This window comes from Rhincodon typus, chromosome 5 (genome assembly GCF_021869965.1).
Source record: "Rhincodon typus isolate 14 chromosome 5, sRhiTyp1.1, whole genome shotgun sequence".
In the NCBI taxonomy this organism is placed as follows: domain Eukaryota; kingdom Metazoa; phylum Chordata; class Chondrichthyes; order Orectolobiformes; family Rhincodontidae; genus Rhincodon; species Rhincodon typus.
Genome location: NC_063336.1, coordinates 66,617,250 through 66,641,259, shown reverse-complemented (window position 1 = coordinate 66,641,259; position 24,010 = coordinate 66,617,250). Strand labels below are relative to the sequence as shown.

At 39.2% G+C, this 24,010-nt stretch overlaps 1 protein-coding gene across 4 annotated transcripts in view; it reads right to left on the bottom strand.

The window, feature by feature from the left end:
• The window catches only part of LOC109919692 (intersectin-2), a 134,218-nt gene extending 111,399 nt beyond the window's left edge, over positions 1-22,819 (bottom strand). The window contains exons 1-3 of one of the 4 annotated variants that reach the window (XM_048596667.1): positions 22,771-22,819; positions 20,363-20,417; positions 17,445-17,704 (exon numbers count right to left, since the gene is read on the bottom strand). The gene's annotated coding sequence lies outside the window, so the exon portion shown is untranslated. Of the gene's footprint in view, positions 1-17,444; positions 17,908-20,362; positions 20,418-22,770 lie in introns of those variants that run through there. The other 3 variants (XM_048596668.1, XM_048596666.1, XM_048596665.1) reach the window with 3 other exon arrangements.
• Between the last annotated feature and the right edge of the window lie 1,191 nt (positions 22,820-24,010).

Genomic DNA, 24,010 nt, shown 5'->3' with positions numbered 1-24,010 from the left:
GAATTGTGAATCCCAGTACTTTTTCACCTTCACCCATAAACCAAACTTTTGTCTGCCTGAACATGTGTGTAGAGTTTAATGAGTGGAACCATAGGTTGATAGTTCGTAGGCCTTCACTTGTGATTAGAGTTTACTTGTCTATAAACAGTGGTTCTTGTTAAATGCAGGAACCTGTTTTATTTATGTACCCATTTGTCTAATCAACCTGTTCAGAGATATTAGTAGACACTTCTGGAGAAGGTGGGACTTGAACCCGGGCCTCCTGGTCCAGGGGTAGGGACACTACAGCTGCACCGCAACAGGGCCAGATCCAGGAACTTTATTTTTCATTTAGCCAATTCTTCTAAGTAACCTGTTCAGAGATGTTATTACACAGTCTGGAGCAGATGGGACTTGAACCTGGGTTCTTGGTCCAGGGGTAGGTATCCTGATTAGTGCTTTCTGTCAACTTGATACTGACAGACAGGTAAACAGGGGACTTTGCATACTTTAACTGGATCATTAACTTTTGTAATAACCCCAGTCATGGGTCTTGAGAATCAGTAAGCTCTCCTAACTGGGTGCAATGTGTACTAGGGAGAAAGTCATATCAAACGGGTTGAATTAAAAACCATAAAATGTTTAAAGCAAAATGATGGAAAGAGACTGCAGGTGCACTGTGGATTAGGAATAAAGCTACATTGAGTTGTCAAGGTTAAACAAGTTACTATCAAACAATTACAAGATATAAATGTTTCCCAATGAAAGAAAGTAATAGAAATTACAGAAAAGGAGAGAAAATAAACTGCTAAAGCTGGAAATCTGAAATAAAGATGGAAAAATAACAGATGACCCAATATCAGCTCAGGCTGTGTCCAACCCTTCAGATCCACTACCTGTACGTGCTGCTCTCAACAACAAAATCAGTGACAAATTTAAAACCTGAAATAGTATTGCAATCTAAGATATTTAGAGGCTAACATACTTTAATGTATATACTGTTGCAGCAGTCACAACATTCACAGCACAAAACCATTTACTGGAAGCTGGGGAGAGTGGACTTCACGTCAGGACAGTTACACACCAACTCAAAGTCTACATAAAAGTCAGCGGATCCTTACATTTGTTTTAAAATAATGCAAAGTCCATGGCTTTTTAATTTTCTGTTTTTTTTGATTGTAGACAAATTGGAAATGAACAGTTTTAAAAATCAAGGACTGTTGAGGGATTGCACTTTTTTAAGGAAATTACCTTACACCCATTGTAAGGTATACAACTGTTGGTTCAAGCAATAGTGAAAAGGTTGCGGATGAACTGGTGTCAAAGGCGGTGTACAAATGGGGCTTCAGACAGCAACAAGTTAGTCTGCGGTCTCATGACAAGTTACTTATGACCAAGGCCTTCTGTGATTGGCTCCCAAGAAGCTGATCAGCTTAGGAAGCTAGTGAGAAGCCATCAGATCTCCACAAGCTCAGCAGCTGTATCTATTCTCTGCAGAAAAAAAGACAGTTTAAGCCTGAAGAAAACTAGTTTATTTTCCCCATTAGCAATTTCAGCAAGCTGTGACTTATAATTAATGAGTCAGAAACCTTTAAGTGTGAACCAGTCACCCTGTGCCTCCTGCAAATAAGCAAAAGCATCTGGAGGAAGATCAAGAAGAAGCATTCTGATCAGCACAAATCCCATGAACAAGGACCACTGAATTGTCCTTCACCCCGTCCTTCCAAGTGGGAGTTTAAAAGGGGACTAGAGTTTCGACCAGTAAAGTTATATGCTGATGGTTCATAATTGTTTACTTGTAGCTAGAGTCTATTCATTTGTATTAAATGCATAATTTTTATTAAGTACAGAAATCTGGTCAACCTGGTCTGAAAGTCAGGTCATTTGGGGAATTCTGAGTATTTTTTGAAACCTTTTAACTTTTGTGATGACTCCAGGAATAGCAGAGCTTGATTTCCAGTGTGCGAGCACAGTGAGGTGTAACAATAATATAAATGCCAAACTTCTTTTTTGGGGAGAGGAGGGGCGTACTTGACATATACATACACTATTACCATGCACAAAGAGAAAGGACAGATTAATGTATTGTTAAAAGATTCATTGAAACTCTTGCTTTCCTGAAAGATCTTTATCCAAACCTTTTAAGTGATTGCTTTTTTCATATCCCTACAGTAGGAGGGAAGGATAAATGATTTGGAGCAAAATCATTATTATAAAGGTGAGCATATATAGTATTTTCAGGTTTAAGTGACAGTATGAACAATTACAGACCACTGTATTGTAAAGTTAACGTAAATAAATTATTTATTCTGCTCTTCAAAATATATCAGATATCCTAGAGTTCAGGCTTACAGTACTATAAAGTTTGTCTTCCATTTGTTTTCACTTTGATAACCATTTGCCTGAAAGTAAGACAAGGCACATCGGTATCATGGATATTATCATTTTGAAAGCAAATTGATAAATAACATCAAATTTCACTTCTAATGTGCAAGATCACAAGCAACAAGCCTGCTTCAGTTAAATATAGACAAAGCACTGTGGAATTTGGAAATCTGAAGTCATATCAGACTTGAAATGTTAGTTCTGCCTCTTTCTCTTAACAAATACTGCCAGACCTGCTCAGTTTCTCTAGCATTCTTTCTGCTTAAATTAATCTTCCTTGGTTTTCCCCAGAACAGACACATGGTAAGTTCTTTCAAAGAAGTTCTCTTTCCTAAAGGACAACCAGTGAGTTTTTACAATCACATGGCAGATGTGGTTTCTGGATGTATTTCTACTGATAGCAGAAAATGTTCATAAATTGATAAACTGAATTCAAGTTCAGAAATTGGCATAGTGGGATTCATACTCTCAATAACGGAGGTTGCTAATCCAGTACAAGAATCACTTAAATACTGTCAGTAGGTGAAATCCAACTTCTGGACAGATTAAACTTCCAAGTTTCAACTCCTCTGGTGAATGTACAGCTCAAAATGGTAGTGATCCATGCAGGTTACAAAAGTTCCAGATTTAGTCACTATACTGTCATGATCCAGCAGGTCCATAAAAAGGGAAATCAGGAGGGCGAAAAAGGGACACGAGATAGCTTTGGCAGATAGGGTAAAAGGAGAATCCAAAGAAATTTTACAAGTAGGTTAAAGGGCAAAAAAGTAACTAGGAAGAGAATAGGATCCCTTTAAGGCCAATGAGACAGGCTACGTGAGGAACCACAGGAGACAGGCGAGATCTTAAACTAATATCTCTCATCAGTGTTTACTGAGGAGAAAGTCATAGAAGCTAGGGAGCTCAGGGAAATAAATAGTGATGTCTTGAAAAGAGTCCACATTACAGAAGAGGTGGTGCTGGAGGTCGTAAAATGCATAAAGGTAGATAAATGCCCAGAACCTGATCAAACGTAACCCAGGACATTGTGGGAAGCTCAGGAAGAAATTGCAGGGCCCTAGCAGAGACATTGTTTTATCAACAGCCACGGGTGAGGTGCCAGAAGACTGCAGGGTGACTAATGTTGTGCCATCATTTAAAAAAGGCTGCAAGGAAAAGCCAGGAAACCACAGACCGGTGTGCCTAACATCAGTAGTGGGAAGTTGTTGGAGGGGATTCTGAGAGACAGGCATTTGGAAAGGCAAGGACTGATTAGGGATAGTCAGCATGGCTTTGAGCGAAGAAAATCATGTCTCACAAACTTGGTTGAGTTCTTCTGAACAGTTGACCAAGACAACAGATGAAGGCAGAGCAGTAGATGTTATTTGCATGGACTTTAGCAAGGCCTTTTACAAAGTTCCGCATGGTAGACTGGTTAGTAACGGGATCCAGGGGGAAATAGCCAATTGGATACAAAATTGGCTTGACGGAGGAGACAGAAGGTGGTAGAAGACAGTTGTTGTTCAGACTGGAGGCCTGTGACCTGTGTGCTGGGTCCACTGTTGTTATTCATTTATATAAACAATTTGGTAGGGAATATAGGAGGCACTGCCAGTAAGTTTGTGGACGATACCAAAATTGGTAGCGTACTGGTCAGCTGATGTAATTATCTAAGCATCTTGATCAACTGGGCCAGTAGGGCAAGGAATGGCAGGTGAGAGTTCAATGCAGATAAATGCGAGGAGTTGCATCTTAATAAGACAAACCAGAACAGGACTTACACCATCAATGGTAGGGTCCAGGGGAGTGCTGTCAAAGAATGACCTAGGGGTGCAGGTACATAGTTCCTTGAAAGTGGCGTCACAGGTCGACAGGATGATGGAGGCAACGTTTGGCACACTTGCCTTCATCAGAGCATCAAGTACAGGAGTTGAGATGTGATGTTACAGCTGTACAAGACATTGGTAGGGCCACATTTGAAGTACTGCTATAATTCTGGCTGCCCTGCTATAGGAAGGATGTTATTAAACTTCAAAGGGTGCATAAAGATTTACAAGGATATTATTGAGAGTGGAAGGTTTGAGTAGTAAGCAGAGGCTGGATAGGCTGAGACTTTATCCCTGGAGCATAGGAGGCTAAGGAGTGACATTATAAAGGTTTATAAAATCATGAGGGGCATTGATAAAGTGAATGGCCAACATCTTTTCCCCAAGGTAGGGGGCAGTTCAAAACTAGAGGGCATAGGTTTAAGGTGAGAGAGGAAAGATTTAAAAAAGGGACCTGAGGGGCAACTTTTTCACACAAGAGGGTGGCACATAGATGGAACAACAAGTGGTAGAGGCAGGTACAATTACAGTTTAAAATACATTTGGACAGGTACACGGATTGGAAAGATTTAGAGTGATATGGGCCAAACGTGGGCAAATGGGATTAGTTTAGTTTAGTTTAGGAAACCTGGTCGGCATGGACAGGTTGAGCCAAAGATTCTGTTTCTGTGCTGTATGACTCTATCATTCTCAATGACTCTCTCTCACATGAATATTGGAAGACATTGCAGTTTGACAACACTGATATCATTTCCAGATTAATAAACAGAAATCTGATGGCTGTCTGGACGTGTGCATAATGAGTCATCCAATGAGGACAAAACCAGGCTCTGATATTGTGCAAAAGCATGAAAAAAATGACCATTTGAACAAGGAAGGCTGCTAGCACTCAAGTCACAGATCGCACATCAGTCGAGATGCCATCTTAAGAAGCAACGCAGGTATACAATTTTCTGAACCCTGCTGTCATTCAATGTCTTATTTTTCTATCACCCATGCATCAGATTTAACCCAATCTTCCACTCAACCAAAACTACTCTGAATTCTCAGACCTGACTGCAACTCTTATAATGTTATACTTCATAACATAATGGTTTCATGAGACAAAAACCCAAAGGCTAAAATCTGAAATGTTCTGCAGTGGAGTAACACAAGTAAAACATTTAACAACGATTACAAAAGTGGTAGTCAGATTGAAAAATTGTTTCTGGTTCAGAGTGGGAGAGTTTTTGTCAATTTTCTATTTGTAACTTCCTAAGTTTTGATTCTTCAACCAAAGAACCAATCCAAGTAGAACGGAAATTCCTATAGTACTGTAACATTGCTTGAAGGATCATTCGGAGGAATGTAGTACTTTTGGAATATTTTCCGGACAGTAACGTGTCATTTCCAAACAGTACAATAACAACTCCTCCCAGGCACACAAATTTAGTTCTGACAACAGCACCCACCGACAATGTTAATCAAACATATTGTTTATGATTCAGGTTTACTGTTTATTTTTTCATCCTGCATGTTTCACATTAGATTATCCAAAGGTGTATGAAGTTGGCAACTAGAAATTGTTAATTGTCACGTCAGTCATTCTACCATGCGTTGTGAAGCCCAAAATGACCTGGTTTGTAAATGTCGAAGCAACAAGGTTGTAAAGTCTGATGTTACAAATACAAATATTTATAGGAAAAATTATACCACTTGTTTAGATAACTCAGTACCCGATTCTGCTTTCCCTGCCTTGGAGCTAAAGGTAATTGAACAGTAATCATGAAACTTTCAAAGTACTTCCTCCTCTCAGTAGGCAGAATTGCTAATTAGGAGTGACTAAAACCTGAGGAAAACCTATATATAGATGCAAAAATAAGTACACACTAGAAGCCCACAGCATCCTAAGAAGTATGCTAAATTAAAAGTACTAATTTTAACTTTGTTCAGTGGGAAGCAAAAGCTAGCTACAGTTATTGCACGCCTGCATTCTTTGTCTTAATTTGCCAAACAAGATTGTTTTGCCTGATGCATTTTTATGCTGGGTGGAGTTTTCTTTTCCAGAATGTTGGTTGACAGACTGCAGCAAGAAACATACCACACTATTTTCTAATTCAGCAGATCTTTGATTGCTGTTTCCGATATGCTTCTTATATGCTGTTCTGCAATGTGAATTAACATTCAGTAGCCAGTTTTATTGCTCTTTATAATTTAACAGACCAATTTTAATCAATATTAATATAAAAATAAAAATGGCTACAATGTGTAATCTACTGCTCACTTCGATGGATTTGACTCAAATCACAAACATACATAAAACAGATGTGCAGTAGCAAGATTGTGGCTGGACCATCATGATTAAACGCTGCACTCTCCCCACTGCTATGAAACAACCTGGGAGATTTAACATTGATGAAGCAAGATTGAGCATTCTGTAAGCAGACTTGATAGTCATTTGACAACATTACTGTTTAAAGATACCGCCAATAACAAATTATGGGATATGTTATCTTCCTCCAATCTTAAGAAACTCAAATTTGGTGTCATCTAAGCACTACTTTGCTACTGACCTAACTTTTCCTCTGATGGCATCCTGAACTCTGGCCATTGGAACATCACCTTTGATTTAGAACAACAAAAACATCAACAATAACAAAAATTCACTCCACTGACAAAATACTTAATGAAAAATCACTTTTTTGCTCATAAGGAGATAGAAAAAGGAGCAATTTCAACAGCTCACGTCAGCTAAGATCAGATCAACGACTTTCAAACAGAATTAAATCAGATGAGCAAAAATTAATCAGTAATATTCTCTTTTTAGTAATGCTTCTCTCTGTCCCTTCTGACTGGTCAATAGCATACTTATCTAAAATTACAACATGCACTTACACATAGTAAAAACATCTTGAGGTGCTTCACAGCATCATTCTTACTGGGATCAGGAACATCACTAACTTTCTCTGCATAATAAGATAATAATGGCTTTATTTACAAATCCAGTTCTTTAAAAGCCAGCAAAATAATATTACTATTCATTAAAGAGCAATAAAAAATCATGTAATTTCATGTCACATCTATGAAGTTGCACCTTCCAGTTTTCAGGGCCACAAATAGTGCCAAAATGTCACTTGGTAATACATAGAACACGAGAAACCATTTATCCTCAGTAGCTCCAAGCCCAGCAGCATCCAGAGATAATTTAGTGAATAATTTATGACTGCATGAGGTATTATTTTTATTGTGCGAAATAATAGTGAAACATTATTGAATATAAAATTATGAAAAGTAATACTAAATGCCTGAAATTACTAGAAAGTGCAGATTATCATATGATTTGACATCTGACACATGGAATATGCCAACGTTCCCAATTGCCAACAAATTCCTCCAATTTGTAGTGAGTAGATGCTGACAATACAAGAGTGTAGCTACTCAAAATTATTTAACTATTAACTAAGTTTAAGCAGCGATGGGATAATTGGTTTGCTTTGCCGTAACTGATAAAGCATTACTTCTACGAGTCATGTTTGCTTTTTTGAAAGTATTCTGCTCTACTGCACTTTGCAAAAGAAACACATATTTTTCAAGAGTTATTTAGATATTCCAATATTGTCAGGCAAAGTTCTCCAATTAAGTAAGTTTAAAAAAACCATTGTAGTGTAAATTACTTCCCTACATAGGGGCAACTCAAAAATAGAATTCAAATTTTATCTTTGACAAGCATAGGACCCACAGTGAAAACCATTAAAAACCACAATCGAAATGTGCTAAAGAAACCTTGCCTCAGCTGTTTCAACAGTTAGAATTTCCCTTAGAATCTCATTATTTACCAAAGATGCTCAGAACTTTAAAACTGACACACTGTCCACCTGTTACAGTGAGGCATATTAGTCTGTATCCAGAGACACTGTTTCATTTCTAATTTGCTAGAGAATGAACGTTTGAAGATTATTCAAACTATTAAACTTGTTACCAATCTCAAAATTTGCTTTGCCTTTTTTTTAAAAACAAGTGTCAGAAGAGGAAGAAGGCTTAATAAGAGTAGAGCATGGCCTGAATTATCTAGTTTATTTGCTGTTAAATGAATGTATGTGTAATAGAGAATATGGTGAAACCTTTCCTTTTGCAAAACCAAACAGGTTTTTGGTTTCAGTATACATTTCAGAAATTTTCCAGAGAGCCCATTCAAGGATTGAGGCTCTGAACAGAGTAAAAAGAATCAGCGATCAAATAATACATTTTGATAATGGCCATCTCTAATGGGGACAAAAGATTATTTTTCTTGAAAAAGGTAATAATCTTACTAAACAGTGGTAGCAATTTATTTTTTGGAATCGAAACTTCTTCACTCTTGACCTATAGAGTTAGCCTGTTACCTGCTAAACTGCCCTTCAGTCAACATTTGGAAATGATGGGAAGGACAATCTTTCCTCAAGGTTGACCAAGATCATGTAGCCCAGAACGGAATGCAGCAATCCAGATAGGAGTTTCACCAGAGCTCTATTCAATGCTAACATAACTTTTTACTAAAGCTCTGCAACAAAAGCCAATGTTCCATTACTTTTGTTAATTTTTTTGTGACTAGTGACTTGTGTTTTTTTCTACTGATCTGTAGGTCCTAATCATCTCATCATTTAAAAACACGTTGAATCTATCTTTTAGGTTCACAGTTTACCATGTTAAACTTCTCTCACCACAGTTTTACCCATTCATCTATCAGTGTTCCTTACATTCCTACGTCAACCTACAGTATTTCACAAACCTTCTTAAATTAAAATATAGAAACCATTACTCCACACCAGGTATTTCTTTATCCAAGTCATTTATAAGTACGGTAAAATACAGTGAGCTTTGTACAGATCCAAAGAGGACGCTAGTTAAATACTGTCCCATTTAATGACTGCATCCAAAGTAATCACTTATCTAAGGGAATAGGCAGCCTCCAATTTCACGCATGCTCATTTTCATTACGCCAGAAATAGAAACAGGAGTAGGGCATTTGGCCCTCGAGTTTGCCCAGCCTTTAACAAGATCTAACACTCTTCACATCCACTTTCCTGCCCTTTCTCCATAACCCTTGATGCCCCTACTGATCACGAATCCATCTATCTCAGCCTTAAATATACACATGGACTCTGCCCCCAAAGCTCTCTGCTGCAAGGAGTTCTAAAGATTCACAACCCTACAAGAAATTCCTCCTCATCTCAGTCTTAAATTGGCACACCTTAATTCTGAGATGATTCCCTATTTTGTTAAGTGGACCCTTATCCAAAGCCTCTGGAAGTCAATGCAAATAACATCCGTAGACATTCTATTACGAGCGCGCTTGTGGCTTTGTGGTAATGTCCCTATCTCTGAGCTTGGAGATTTAGGTCAAGTCCCATCTACTCCAGAGGTGTGTCATAACATCTCTAAATAGGTTAATTAGAATTTTTCCAGACACTTCATTATCTATCATTTTCATAGAATCCCTACAGTGTGGAAACAGGCCCTTCAGCCCAACCAGTCCACACCGACCTTCACAGTACCCCACCCAGACCCACCCCACTACAACCCACCTAATCTACACATCCCTGAACACTATGGGCAATTTGCCATGGCCAATCCACCTAGCTTGCACATCTTTTGGACCATGGCAGGAAACTGGAGCACCTGAAGGAAATCCACACAGACATGGGGAGAATGTGCAAACTCCACACAGACAGTCGCCCAAGGGTGGAATTGAACCCAGTTCCCTGGCGCTGTGAGGCAGCAGTGCTAACCACTGAGCCACCGTACCGCCGCAAATGTTTGGAAAAAAAACTATCAACAAGTTTTGTTTACAGATTCACAATAGCTCTCTCTGGTCAGTCATGTCTGTCCAAATGTTCTGGCAATGTGTCCTAATAACAGGCTCCAGTAATTTTCCCTAAATTAATGAAAAATCAGCAGGCTCGTTATTTCCTCACTCACACCAGTAACTTGCTATAATCAATACAGCGATACTTTCAACGCACAATTATTATGGTGTAAATTCAATAGCAACTTCTGGCATCCTCACTTATGCAATTAAACACAAAAGCTGCTGTCAGATACACCCTTCTCAACAGGGTGTGGTCACTGATAAACTTAGCATTGAAATGACAGCAATGGCATGAATTTGGGGGAAGGATGGCACAGTGATAATGTCACTGGACTAATAATCCTAGAGGCCCAAACTAATTCTCTGAGGACATGGGTTCAAATGCCATACCAGCTGGTAGAATTTGAATTTACTTAAACAAATCTGGAATTGAAAGTTTGTCTCAGTAATGTTGTCCATAAAACTATCATTGTTGTAAAAGCCATATAGTTCATCAATGTCCTTTATGGAGGGAAGCATGTGGTCCTTATTTGGTCTGGCCTACTTATGATTCCAGACCCACAGCAATGTGGTTGACTGTTTGGACAGTTCAGGATGGACAACAAAATGTTGGCCTTGTCAGTGATGCCCACATCTCATGAATAAATAAAACTTTCCCACTATTTTGCACTAAAGATGGATGATGTATCCAAGATTGAATTTTAGTAATATAAGTCGTGTTAAACAACCTCTTTGACCCTGAAAAAAGATAACTGTACAAGTGTGGAGTATTGGTCTTTCATAAGAAAATAAGGGTTGAATTTTTTTTCTTCTTTCAAGAGTCCTCTCTTCCACCTATTTCCCAATCTTTATTTAACTTTCTGTCCGTGACGTTGATTTGTTTTTCCTGCTCTATACTGGTTTGGACTCTATACAGCGGAGTAAAGACATGTAATCTGACTGACTAAGGAGCTAGCTGTTTCTTGCCATGCCCACAGACACCGTAGATTACTTGTGCAAAGTGCTGCACTGGAACAGGCACCTAATGACGAAATTCTCTACTCTGAAGTCAGTCAAATCTTTGTGCGCTGCTGTCAGTCAAGTGACTTACACAGTACGTTCCTTCTCTGTTTAACACATAATCTAAGCAATTAAATATTTGCCTTTCTTAAACTATATTAAATGTTTAATTTTACCAGCACCTTGTTTTTAATCAGACTAATTTCTTTATTAACATGTTTTTACTTAGATCAAGTCAGCTTCTATTTCTTCCATGTGATTTACTTATAATTTTGCTTGTATTTCTATGACTTTCTTCTCAAAGTCTATCATGAAGACTAACACCTACTTACTATTTTTGAAACAGACAGAGGAGCAATCTAGTTATGATGGTAGGGCTACTTCAAACTGGGACAAACTTGTTTTTTGTCTTCAAAAACTATTTTCTCTCGTCTCCATGTTTTTGGATCTACCTATGCACCATGTGAATCCTGTCCTTCGGTCACGAGGGTCAGCAAACTGTTCAACAGCAAGGATCACTGCAAACGAATTGAATCCTCTTCACATAGCACCCACTCACTCCCAAGGGTCATTAGGTAACAAACCAGGAAATTTCTGATTTTTCCCTTTCTTACCCAAAGAAGGAAAATTCTGAGAAGGAGAATGGCATCCATTGCAACTCCACTCAAAAATTGTTCTAAATAAAAACGAGTAATGCTGCACAGTCCCAGCATCAAACCTGGGAAGTTCCTAGTCTACTTGGATCAGTACAATAGAAGGAAGACCACTATTTGATCTAAACAATGCATCTGTTCTTCTGTCAGGTATGGGGAAATCTGGATGGGAAGGGGATGCAAGTGTAAACATCATAAACAAATTGCTGCCTGGATACAGTACTGTTGTTCTTAGAATTTCTATGAAACACTCAACATGAAATTTTGGTACATCTGCATTTCCACTCCAGCTGTTTGCTGTTCCTTGGAAAGTTTAAAAGTGAAGTCATGTCTACTAACAGTTTCACTTAATTTTTAAGATGAAAGAAAATGTGTTCTCCTGAAGCACAGAAAAAAAAAAGATGGAAACACTATGAGAGAATTCTGCTTCCGTTTCTAATTTTAAGAAATACTCATCACATTGCACCAGCCCTGTACAGTCAGCATTAGAAACTTGGCAGCAATTCAACCTGCCAACAATACTGCATGTACAATGCTGTGGCTCTTATTTTCAGACTAGAAAATTAAACCAAGAGAAACAATAAACCATAACAAAAACAAGCAAGAGATCAAACCAAAAAAATGCAAGAAGAAAACTGCAATTTTTGTTCAAACTTATCCATTTGTCTGAGGCAGCGTGCTTTTAGTCAGAAACATATCAGTGCACAAATGGTATGTATACTGCCTATATTAATGCTTTTGAAGCTTTGCTGCACAGACATATTCCCAGTGATCCTGTGCAACTGCAAAAGATTTCATTACCAAAAAAATTTATTACAAATATACACAAAACTCAACAGAAAACAGCATTAAATAAGTAAAGAAACACAAAAATCTGATTGAGCAATGATAGGATCTGTTTGCAGGGCACCTGTTTGGAACTCCTATGGCCTAAAATACTGTACACAATCATGGCAAACCATACACAATAGATATAGAACAGAACAAGTGTGTAGCCTACTGCTTTTTGCTTCTCCCTGTCATCAACACTTTCAAATTAGTGAAGCTCTCATTTCTTGAGCTAAAACATTCGACTGCATCATGTATTTGAAACCTAAGATGTTCAATAAAATATAGTTTTATAAACACTTATTTTCAGAAAACAAAAAAAATCTGTTTTTTCTGCAACGTCTCACTAAATACACTACTGTTAATGCACCACTTGCTACAGATCGCAACCACTGTGTACACATCAATGTGACTGCATGCTTAGAAAACAGGAGCCATACTTGCCACAGGGTGCAACATTCCATACCAGTATTTCATTGCCGCAGTTAGGCATGTAACTGGTCAGCAACTATTGTATCTGGTGGGATTGAAACTTGGACTTTTGCAACATTACTGTGGAGCAACTTTTCTATCAGATCAGTTTGTTTAGAGTCTATTACATTACCTTCTATTCACAGATGACACTATGATCTAGCAAACCATTCACTAGTCTAACATTATTGTTTAAAGATGACATGCACCTGTCCAAACATATGTGAGCATATTTTTCATATTCACACCATACAAGTAAAGCATCAATACATATCATTCGCAGCTGTACGTTACGGTAAGCTCTTAACTAATTTCTGTATTCATTGTCACAGGAATTTGCTGCAAATTCCTATGTGGTTACATCAAATACAAGAGAGATAATTTAAAAGCATCACCCTACTTCAAAATTATACAGTTCTTAACAGTAGTTATACAAAAATCAAGAATCATCTATGGTATGACTTTCCTCATTACTGCAGAAAATACAAAACTGCTACAACTGGGTGCAGCAACATGAGAATATTTGTTAACAACTTCAAATGTGAAACGCCAACAGACTGCCACTTATGATTAATGTTATAACAATATTATTTCACTCTGTGCTATTAGACCAGAAGTGGAATAATTACTTTGCAATAAAACTGCAAATTACTGACAAAGGTTTTACTGCTGCCATAAATTTTAGACTACTTACATTGGGCTGTAGGCTCTCTTCACCTTCCAATTTTGATTATTCTCTCCTTCCTCACATCATAAATCAATTTTTCATGAGAAATCATGTGTCAGAGGTCTTTATCAACTGATATATGTACATGAAAGTAGTCCTGGAAAATATGGTATGGGTGGGGAAGAAAGTGACTAGACAGCTTTTTGTTAACATTCTTTGTGATGGGGCAGAAGCATTACACAATACAAAGTGTGTTGTTATACTGTTACAGGATAGATGTGCATAATACCAGTTGCCCCCTTGGGCAACAAGGCCTTACTATCATAAATAAGCACATCCATCAATTAGAGGATAATACAGTATAGCACATCTCGAAGTCAATTGCAGTATTCTCTTTTGCAGGTAACATTTCCTCGAAATCATCAGGAACTGATTACTTTCTTCTTTTATAATTTCTAAAATGTATGACAGAAATTGGCATGCATGGCTCCTGAGCTGTGTTACAAGTTTCTCAAAGCATACATTTTTAATAACAGATCTCCAGTGGCGATATTCATAGGTAACCCGAGTCATATTTCACACTCCAATGTTTCATGTTTAGCTGTTAACGTGACCTTGGCTTTTATAGGCATTGCTCTTTATATGCAAATTGAAAAATATTAAATCTACTTAGAAAGCAGTGAAGTCAACCTGATGAACATGAAGAAATTTTCAGGTCAACAGCTTACTTTGTTCCTCTTAAAGGTGCATTGCTTGTAATAAAGTATGGAATCTGACACACAATATCTGTTGCATGACAGATGGACATTTACTGCAAAATATATTGCCATATATAATCAAGGCAAACATATTTGTGACACCAAACATACTAACCCGGAACATTAACTTTTTTGAAAAGTTGTAACAGACAATGGAACAGTGAAAGACATGGATAGGTGTAGTATACAAACTCTCATGAATATCACAGCATATCATTCCAAAAATAATCCTTGTAAGACCAATTATGCAAACCCTTTGGTTATATACATGGTAATATATATGAATGGAACAAATTTTCTAGTACCCGAGCACCCAATGACATCTGATATTAGTTTAACTTTACACTTTTTTATTTTTCATGTTAAGTTATTGAATAAGTAAGGTGATAACAGCATAGTGAAGCAAGCAGACCACCTTGTGCAGGTGAACAGAGCCAGCAGATGGGTAGCTCATTAATCAATCAAATTGAACAATTGAGAACTTAGCACAAGAGCTGGAAAGGAAATAAGTAAAAATAGGATTCAATGCAAAATCCGGTATAGGGAATTCAGGTGAAAGCAGGATTGAATCGAGAGCCAGAAAAGAGATATGAATGAAACAAAAGTGAATTTTATGCATAAATAACTGAGTGCCATGAGCCTATTATGAGGACAGTAAAATTGGATCTGCAAAGATCAACATTCATGAATTAAAACCAAACCATATCTTCGAGAACCTCAAACAAGAATTTAAGCAGATTATCTCAACTTAAATATTGAATTTTTTTCGTACAATTTCAAGACACCGGCAAAGTGTTCAGTAATGTAACGAAGAATCGAATGGTATACACAGTGAAGTAGTCTTGGTTGACTTTACTTGACCAATGGAAAATTGTGGAAGATTTAGCAGTTTACATTGTTCAGTGTACACATTCCATTGTTCCTGCCAATATCTAAATCAAGCAAACATAAAGTTGCCGTAGTCCTACCAGGCAATAGGATTATCATCTCAGTAGGGACAGATGACTGGTGGTGATTTAACCAGAGGGTCAGCATGCCTCAGGTGAGAGGAGAGGTCAAGAAGCAGAATTGCTCACAGTAAGCTCAGCCGGTGCGGGCGTTGAACCAATGCTATTGGCATTACAGCGCATCGCAAACCAGCCATCTAGCCAAAGTGATCTTGTGTTCTGCCAATACCATCATTACTCTATCCACATGAATTTTATATTGCAATTTGTGCTATGTTATTATTTTTGAAAAATAATAGCTTTGAAGTCACTTTAAAAGGTTAATTTTCAGATTTTAGATGATATTTAGAAAACAAGTTCAACTTTAGACTTACAGTTTCAGACACCTAAAGGCCTAATTTCATTAGTACTTTACAAATCTCATTCGAGAGTCAATTAATTGGTATTTTAACACTCTCAAAATATCCAAATCAGTAGCACTTGAAAACTTACCAGCATTCCAACCCTGCCCCTCCCACAACGATTCAACAGCCATAGACAGTTCCAACTAACCTACTGCCACGACGGTTGAGTGGATTGAGTCAATTCTACACCGTCACAGAGAACTTTATATAATTTATTGAACAATGGTGATCATTCTTTCAGGTTATCATGGTTATAGAGAAATATCTGATATCAAAAATTCAGCCAGATTCAGGATTTGAAACAGGATGTTAAGCCACTGAAAATAAAATTTCAATTCATGATGTCACAAGACTTCCTCCACTGGGCAGGTATTGTCTACATCACAAAACACTATTTGTATTGATTCCATATCTCGATTGTTCACAGAAAAACTGCTGCTGGCAACCTTACTGTAAGCTACTTCAAAATAGAAATAAAGGCTCAGCAATGTCTTTTTTAGCGTTTGAGACTTTTTCATGTTTTCACTTGGGTAAATCCACAAAAAGTAGCAGGGGGAGAAATTTTGCAGTTCACAGGTTTATTTAATTTTAATAATACAATATATATGACCTGTTACTCCCACTCTTAAGAATTCTCTATCTTGGATCCTAAATTCCTACACTATAAACAGTGACAAATGGGTATTTAGTAACAAAAGGTACTTTAAACTATATAGTTGAAGCCAAGGTACTTGACTTCAAATGTCAGAACTTTTCTCCATTGCTTTTCTAATATGACAAAACTGACAGTTTCACCACATGTGGTGGAACCTCCAGCAAAACACCAGGGGATATTCCATCATATGTAAGGCCAGAAAATGAGTGACCACAGACTACGTGCCAACCTTGCAGATGGATGGATGGAGGGGTATCGTAAAGGAGAGGTGATGCATCACAGCCAAGTCTGATCCCATCTTTGAGGACACAGGTGTAGTTATTTTTAATCATCCTGTTCAGACATGTTGTGACAAACCCCCAGGGCAGGCAGGACTTGAACCTTCTGTCCCAGAAGTGAGGACACTATCAAATGCCACAGGACCCCTTGTAGCCACAGATGTAGATATTTTTAATCAACCTGTTCAGAGATGTTATTACACACTTCTGCAGCACGTGGGACGTGAACCCAGGGCTCATAATTAAATTGTCCTGTTCTGATGGAACAAGATCCGTGACCAAGAAACCTGAGTGTCTGCATTTTCCTGACAATGTTGCCCATGAATGCTCATATTTTCTAAAAATCAATACAAATATACTAAATTTTGAAATATTCATGATGCTGACTGTAGCATTTCAACATGTACGATCAGTGTTTAAATGGTACTAAGTGCTCACTAATCTGGTAAGGTATAATACTGTAAGGAAATTGACCAATCTTGTTAAGATAGTGTGACACTGGCCAGCCTGGGAAAATGACCAGCCTCGCCGATCCTGCAGTAAACTTGAGTGACCAAGCTGCCAGTTTGTGAATGTCAAAACTGAAAACAGGTTGAAATGACAAGCCTGAACTTATTCTTGTACATCCCAATCAGCAACCACTTCTTGTTCATACACAAACCAAGCCCCAGTCGTTGCCCTTTAATTCCCAGACCCTGATAATAATCCAAGGCCGGAATCCGCCATACAGAGTGGTTTAGTCGGGCCCGAGGCCGGTCACTGTCCCCGACACCGAGCCGGACACTCACCTGCTGGACGGTGACGGTCCGGTCTGCTCCGTCCCGTCCGGGGGGGACTGAGGCCTGGAGTGTCCGGGCAGGCAGCTTCCGACCCCGGGCCAGCCGCGGGCTCCCCTCCGGCCCCGGGGTTTCCCTGCACAGGCTCCCCTCCGGCCACCTCCTCCGGCCCAGCCCCGGTGCCCAGTCTCAATCACCTCTTCCCGCAGGCTCTTGTCCGGCCCTCCCCCGGAGACTTGTTGCTGATCCGCGGTCAGAACTGTAACATGGCGCTGACAACCAAAGAGACAGGAAGAGAACTCAGCACAGAAACAGGAGGAGGGGGAGGAGATAGAGACAAACAGATGCTGGGGGAGAGAGAGAGAGGGAGGGAGACGGGGGTGGGGAGGAGATAACGAGAGGGAGGGGGCAATGGGAGGAGATAGAAAGAAGACAGAGAGAGAGAGAGACTTCTGGCTGGTCTCTCATGCTCTTTTTCTGATATTCATTTACAGGATGTGGGCACCGCTGGCTAAGCTAACATTCATTGCTCAGCCCTAATTGCTCAGAGGGCTGTTGAGAGCCAACCACATCGCTCTGGGTCTGGCGTCACATGCTGGCACTTTCCTTCTCTAAAGGACGTTAGTGAATCAGATGAGGTTTTTTATTCCCAACAATCGAAAATGGGTTCGTGGTCATCGTTAGACTCTCCATTCTAGATTTTTATTGAATTCTAATACACCATCTGCTATGGTGGGATTCAAACCCAGGTCCCCAGAACATTACTGGATTGAGAGTTGAGCAATAATACCACTAAAACATCACCTCCCCACCTTACAATTCATAATCTTGAGGTATTCCAAAACATCAATGCCTCTGTCCTGTCATTTGCCAGCATCCAGCTCACATCCTCTAAACTCTTCCTATTTATATACCCATTCAGATGTCTATTAAATGTTGTAATCGTATCAGCCTCCACCAGTTCCTCTGGCAGCTCATTCCATACACACACCAGCCTCTGCATGAAAAGGTTGCCCCTTAGGACCTTTTATATCTTTCCCACGTGACCTTATACCTCTGCCCTCTAGTTTTGGAGTCCCCCAATCCCAGGAAAAGACCTTGCCTATTTACCCTATCTATGCACCTCATGATTTTATAAACCTTTATATTGTCACCCCTCAGCCTCTGACATTCCAGGAAAAATAGCCCCAGCCTATTCAACTTCTCCCTATAGCTCAAATACTCTGACCCTAGCTACATCCTCGTACATATTTTCTGAACCCTTTCTAGTTTCACAACATCCTTCCTACAGGAGGAGATCAGAATTGCATGCAATACTCCAAAAGTGGCCGAACCAATGTCCTGTACAGCCGCAACATGACCTCCCAATTCCAATACTCAATGCACTGACCAATAAAGGTAAGCATACCAAATCCCTGGAGTGTCAGAGATTGTGGAGTGACCTTAGAAAGGCTTATAAAATCATGAACGGCATCGATAGGATGAATAGACAAGGTCTTTTTTCTAGATGGGGAGTCCAAAACTAGAGGGCATAGGTCTAAGGTGAGAGGAGAAAGATTTAAAAAGGACCTGAGGGGTAACTTTTTCACACTACGGGTGGTGCGTATGAAACAAGCTGCCAGAGGAAGTGGTGGAGACTGGTACAATTACAATATTTAAAAGGCATCTGGATAGGTATATGAATAGGAAGGGCTTAGAGGGATATGGGCCAAATGATGGCAAAGGGATTAGGTCAGATTGGAATATCTGGTTGATGCAGACAAGTTGGACTGAAGAGTCTGTTCCTGTGCTGTATGACTCTAAGACACTATCTATACTATTTTCCTATCGTTCTACTTGTCTGTCTAAACAAATATAGGCTAAAAGCATTTGGCTGCTTGGACAATGCATAACTGATGTGAATAATAATAATGCCCAATGACAGCAATGCAGGAAAACAAAAGACACAGCACAAAAAGTAACATTTAGAAAGAAATTTACAGGACATTGGTTAAGCCACTTTTGGAAAATTGCATTCAATTCTGGTCCCCATGCTATAGGGAATATGTTGCTAAACTCGCATGGGTGCAGAAAGGACTTACAAGTATGCTGCCGGGATTGGAGGGTTTGAATTATAGGGAGGAGCTAAATAGGCTGGGGCTATTTTCCCTGGACTGTCGGAGGCTGAGGGGTGACCTTGAGGACATTTATAAAATCATGAGGCCATGGATAGGGTGCATAGCCAAGGTCTTTTCCCAGGTTAGGGAGTCCAAAACTAGAGGGCACAGATTTATGATGAGATGCAAAAGACATAAAAGGGACCTGAAGTGCAACTTTTTCACACAAAGGGTGGTGTGTGTAATGGAATGAGCTGCCATAAGAAGTGACAGAGGCTGGTACAATAAATGGGACTAGATTAATTTGGGATATCTGGTCAGCATGGACGATTTGAACCGCAGGGTCTCTTTTCACGCCATACATCTCTGTGACTCTGAATGCCAAGATCAGTTCACAGCTAGACTGCAATGCTAAATAAAATATGTTCCTCCAAGTAAAATTGAGAGTGTCAAATAAAGAAGTGTACAAAGTGAGAATTAGCAAGTCAAAGAAAGAACTGTGTATCAATGAAAAATAAGTTGTCACAAACTGAGTTAGCATTGAGTAAACAAGCTTTGAAAAAGTATTTTTAAAAAGTGCAGAGACTAAAGCAGCATTAAAACACATCAGAAGAGGGCAGTACTGTGAAAGGGAGGACACTGGCCAGCAGCAACATTACAAAGTCAGTGTGAAAAATTACAGAAGTTCAGGGAAGGGAGTATCAGAAGCAAAGCAAAACAGAACAGCAGCAAAGACTTTAGTAGGTCAGATGCATCTGTACATCTGGCAAGACTCCAAAATTAATACATATTGCAACAATATTTTCATGCAATTTATTACTTAAGTCAGCTAACCTCTTCAGGCCTTCTCATTATACATGTAGAGATAGATGCACAAAGTCGAGCCCATCTGAAAAAGGACAATAAGTTGTCATGGGAAAAGTGGGGATTCACTGATAATACAACACAATGAAACCAACCATCTGGAATTCAAAAAAAGACCTATTTCCCAAATTAACAGTTCAAATCATGCAAATATGCATTGTATACCGAACAACCACAGTTCACTTTTACACTATAAACTGCAGTCAATACTTGCTTTAATGTCCACTTGGAAAAGGCTTAAACATGATTTAGTAATCCGAAGCAAGATAAAATGTATGAAGCAGTGGGCAACTCTAATACTTAACATGGAATTTCAACAAGATTGCTACGTTTTCAAGTAGATTTGCAGCTTGGATTGTGGATTTAGTTGATTGGCTCACCGAGCTGGTTCGTTGTTTCGCAGACGTTTCGTAATCCAGCTTAACGAACTCCAAAGTTCAAATAACAGGGGGGAAAACACAACGGCACGTCATTGGAGGCTGCACTGATGATGTTACCCAGCAGGGTAACGAGACGTCTGCGAAACAACAAATCAGTTCAGTAAGCCAACCAACTACAAGATTGCTACGTATTTAAGCAGTGCGGTGCAATTCACGTCACATTGATGAGGTTGACGTTGCCAGTACATAAGAACATAAGAACCAGAAGCAGGAGTAGGCAAGGATTTGATATAATCATGGTTGATCCTATTTCAGCCTCAACTTCACTTTCCGGCCTGCTCTCCAGAACACTTCAACCCATTACTAAATAAAAATCTGTTTACATCCTCTTTAAATTTACTAAATGTTATAGCATCAATTTAACTCTGGGATAGTGAATTCCACAGATTCATGACCCTTTGAGAAAAGTAATTTCTCCTCATTTCTGTGTTAAATCTGTTACTCATTATTCTAAAATTATGACCTCTCATTCTAAATTGTGCCATGAGGAAACATCCTTTCTGTGTCTATTTTGTAAATCCCCTTTAGTATCTTATATATCTGAATTAGATCTCCTGTCATTTTTTAAAAACTCTGGATAATTTAGGCCTAAACTGCTCAATCTCTCTTCCTAAGACCCTCATCTGTGGAATCAATCCAATGAACCTCCTTTGAACTGCCTCCTATACAACCACATCTCTCCTCAAGAAAGAGGACCAAATTGCACACAATACTCCAGGTGCAGTCTGACTAATGTCTTGTAATGCAACAACACTTCTCTATTATTATACTCTTTGCCTTTAGCAATACATAGCAAAATTCTATTTGCCTTCCTTATTACCTGCTGTACCTGCATATTGTTTTCTGCAACAGATACCTCTGCACCAAAGCACTCCGAATTTTCTCTCCATTTCGATAGTAAGTTGCCTTTCTAATCCTAGTTCAACATATGTGTCATAGAATCTTTACAGCTTGGAAAGTGGTCCTTCAGCCCATTGTGTACAGCCGGTCATTAAACATCCGTATATTCTAATCCCATTTTACAGCACTTGGTCTTGTCTGCTATGGCGTTTCAAGTGGGGTTCATCTAAAAACTTCTTAAATATTCTGAGGGTTTCAGCCTCTACTACTCTTTCAAGCAGAGAGTTCCAGATACCCACAATCCTCTCGATGAAAAAAACTTTTCCTCAAAACCGCTCTAAACCTTCTGTTTCCTACCTTAAATCTGCGGCCCTAATTATTTACCCCTCTAATGAGAGGAAAAGTTTATCGCTATCTACACTGTCTTTGCCTCTCAGAACTTTGTATGTCTCAATCAGATCTCACCTCAGCCTTTTCACTCCAGCCGAGACAACATCTTGCTGAATTTCTTTTATGTCTCTCTTGTGCAATCATCCTATAGAATGGTCATCATAACTGCACATAGTACTCCAGCCATGGCCCAACTAACATTATAAACAGTTTTGACATAACCTCAGATAACAAGGTGTAGAGCTGGATGAACCATTTCAGACCCATTTCTGAAGAAGGGTCCAGACCTGAAACGGCAGCCTTCCTGCTCCTATGATGCTGCTTGGCCTGCTGTGTTCATCCAGCTCTACACCTTGTTCTCTCAGATTCTCCAGCATCAGCAGTTCCTACTATCTCTGAATTGACATAACCTCCTTGCTTTTATGTACAATGCCTTGACTAATAAAGGCAAGTATCCCACTTTCCCCCTACACCACCTTATCTATCTACCTGCTGCCTTCAAGGATCTAGGGACATGCATACCAAGGTCCTTCTGATCCTCTGTACTTCCTACGATTCTACATTCAACCTGTATTCCCTTGCCTTGTTGTTCCTCCCAAAATGCATCATCTCACAGTTTTCAGTATTAAATTCCATTCACAATGTTCAGCCCATCCATATTGCCCTGTGGTCTAAGGCTTTCCTCCTCACTATTTACCAGAGCATTACCTTTTGTGTCATCTGCAAATGCTCTGATTATACACAGCACTTGGGCTTCAGGTGACCACCTGGAGTTGTTGGTAATTCATCCTTGCTATGTTCATGGAAGGATTCAAGTTACCTATGATTTAAGATTTGACAAAAAACAGTGAACATTTTAATTACTGATTGAAATCAGAAACTATGTCAGATTTGCACTTTTGAACACATCTCTAGGGAAAAAAATAGAGAAATGATCAAGAGGAGACAAGCCTCCATTTTAAAAAATTCTAACCATTTTAGTAGGCGTTATTATTGTTTCCCCATCTTTTCTGCTTATATTCTTTGAAATTTTTTATCATTTTTTTCTCCCATCTTTATCCAAATGTATTGACTTGACTAAAAGTTGCCATAGTCCTACCCTCTAATTAGAGGGAGAGAAATGACTGATGGTTGTTTAATGGGAGGGTCATAACACTTTCGGAAAGGGGAGAGGTTGAGAAGGAGAATCTTTCATGGTAACCTCAGCAAACACTGGAATTGAACCAATGTTATTGGCATCACTGACCAGCCACTCAGCCAACTGAGCTAACCTGACAAAAACAGAACTTGCTGAAAAAACTCAGCAGGTCTGCAGCATCTGCAGAGAGACAGACAGAGTTAATACTTCAAGTCCAATGACCCTTCTTCAGAACTGACAGCATCATGGAAAATGTGGAATTTATCTTGATTGGGGGGAGGGTAGATAGATACAGATGGAAAGGGTGCATAAAACATTTACAAGAATGTTACCAGGGCTGGAGGGTTTGAGTTGTATGGAGAGGCTGGGACTTGTTCCCTTGGAGCACAGGAGGCTCACGAGTGTCCTTATTGAGGTTTAAAAAATCATGAGGTGCATAGGTAAAGGTGAATAGCAAAGGTCTTTTGCTTAGGGCAGGGAAAGGTTTAAAAGCGACCTGAGGGGCAAATTTTTCACACAGAGGGTGGTGTGTAAATGGAATGAACTACCAGAGGAAGTTGCAGATGCATGTACAGTTACAACATTTAAAAGAGATTTGGATAATCGCATGAATAGGAACGGTTTAGACAGATAGGGGTCAAACACAGGCAAATGGGAGTAGTTTAGTTTGGGAAAGCTGGTCGGCATGGATGAGTTTGATTGAAGGGTCTGTGTCCATGCTGTTTGACTGTATTGGGGCGGGGCAGGGCGGGAGCCGACCTGGCAACACCTGTGGACCTGTGGTGAGAAATCAGTCAACATTTTGGATCT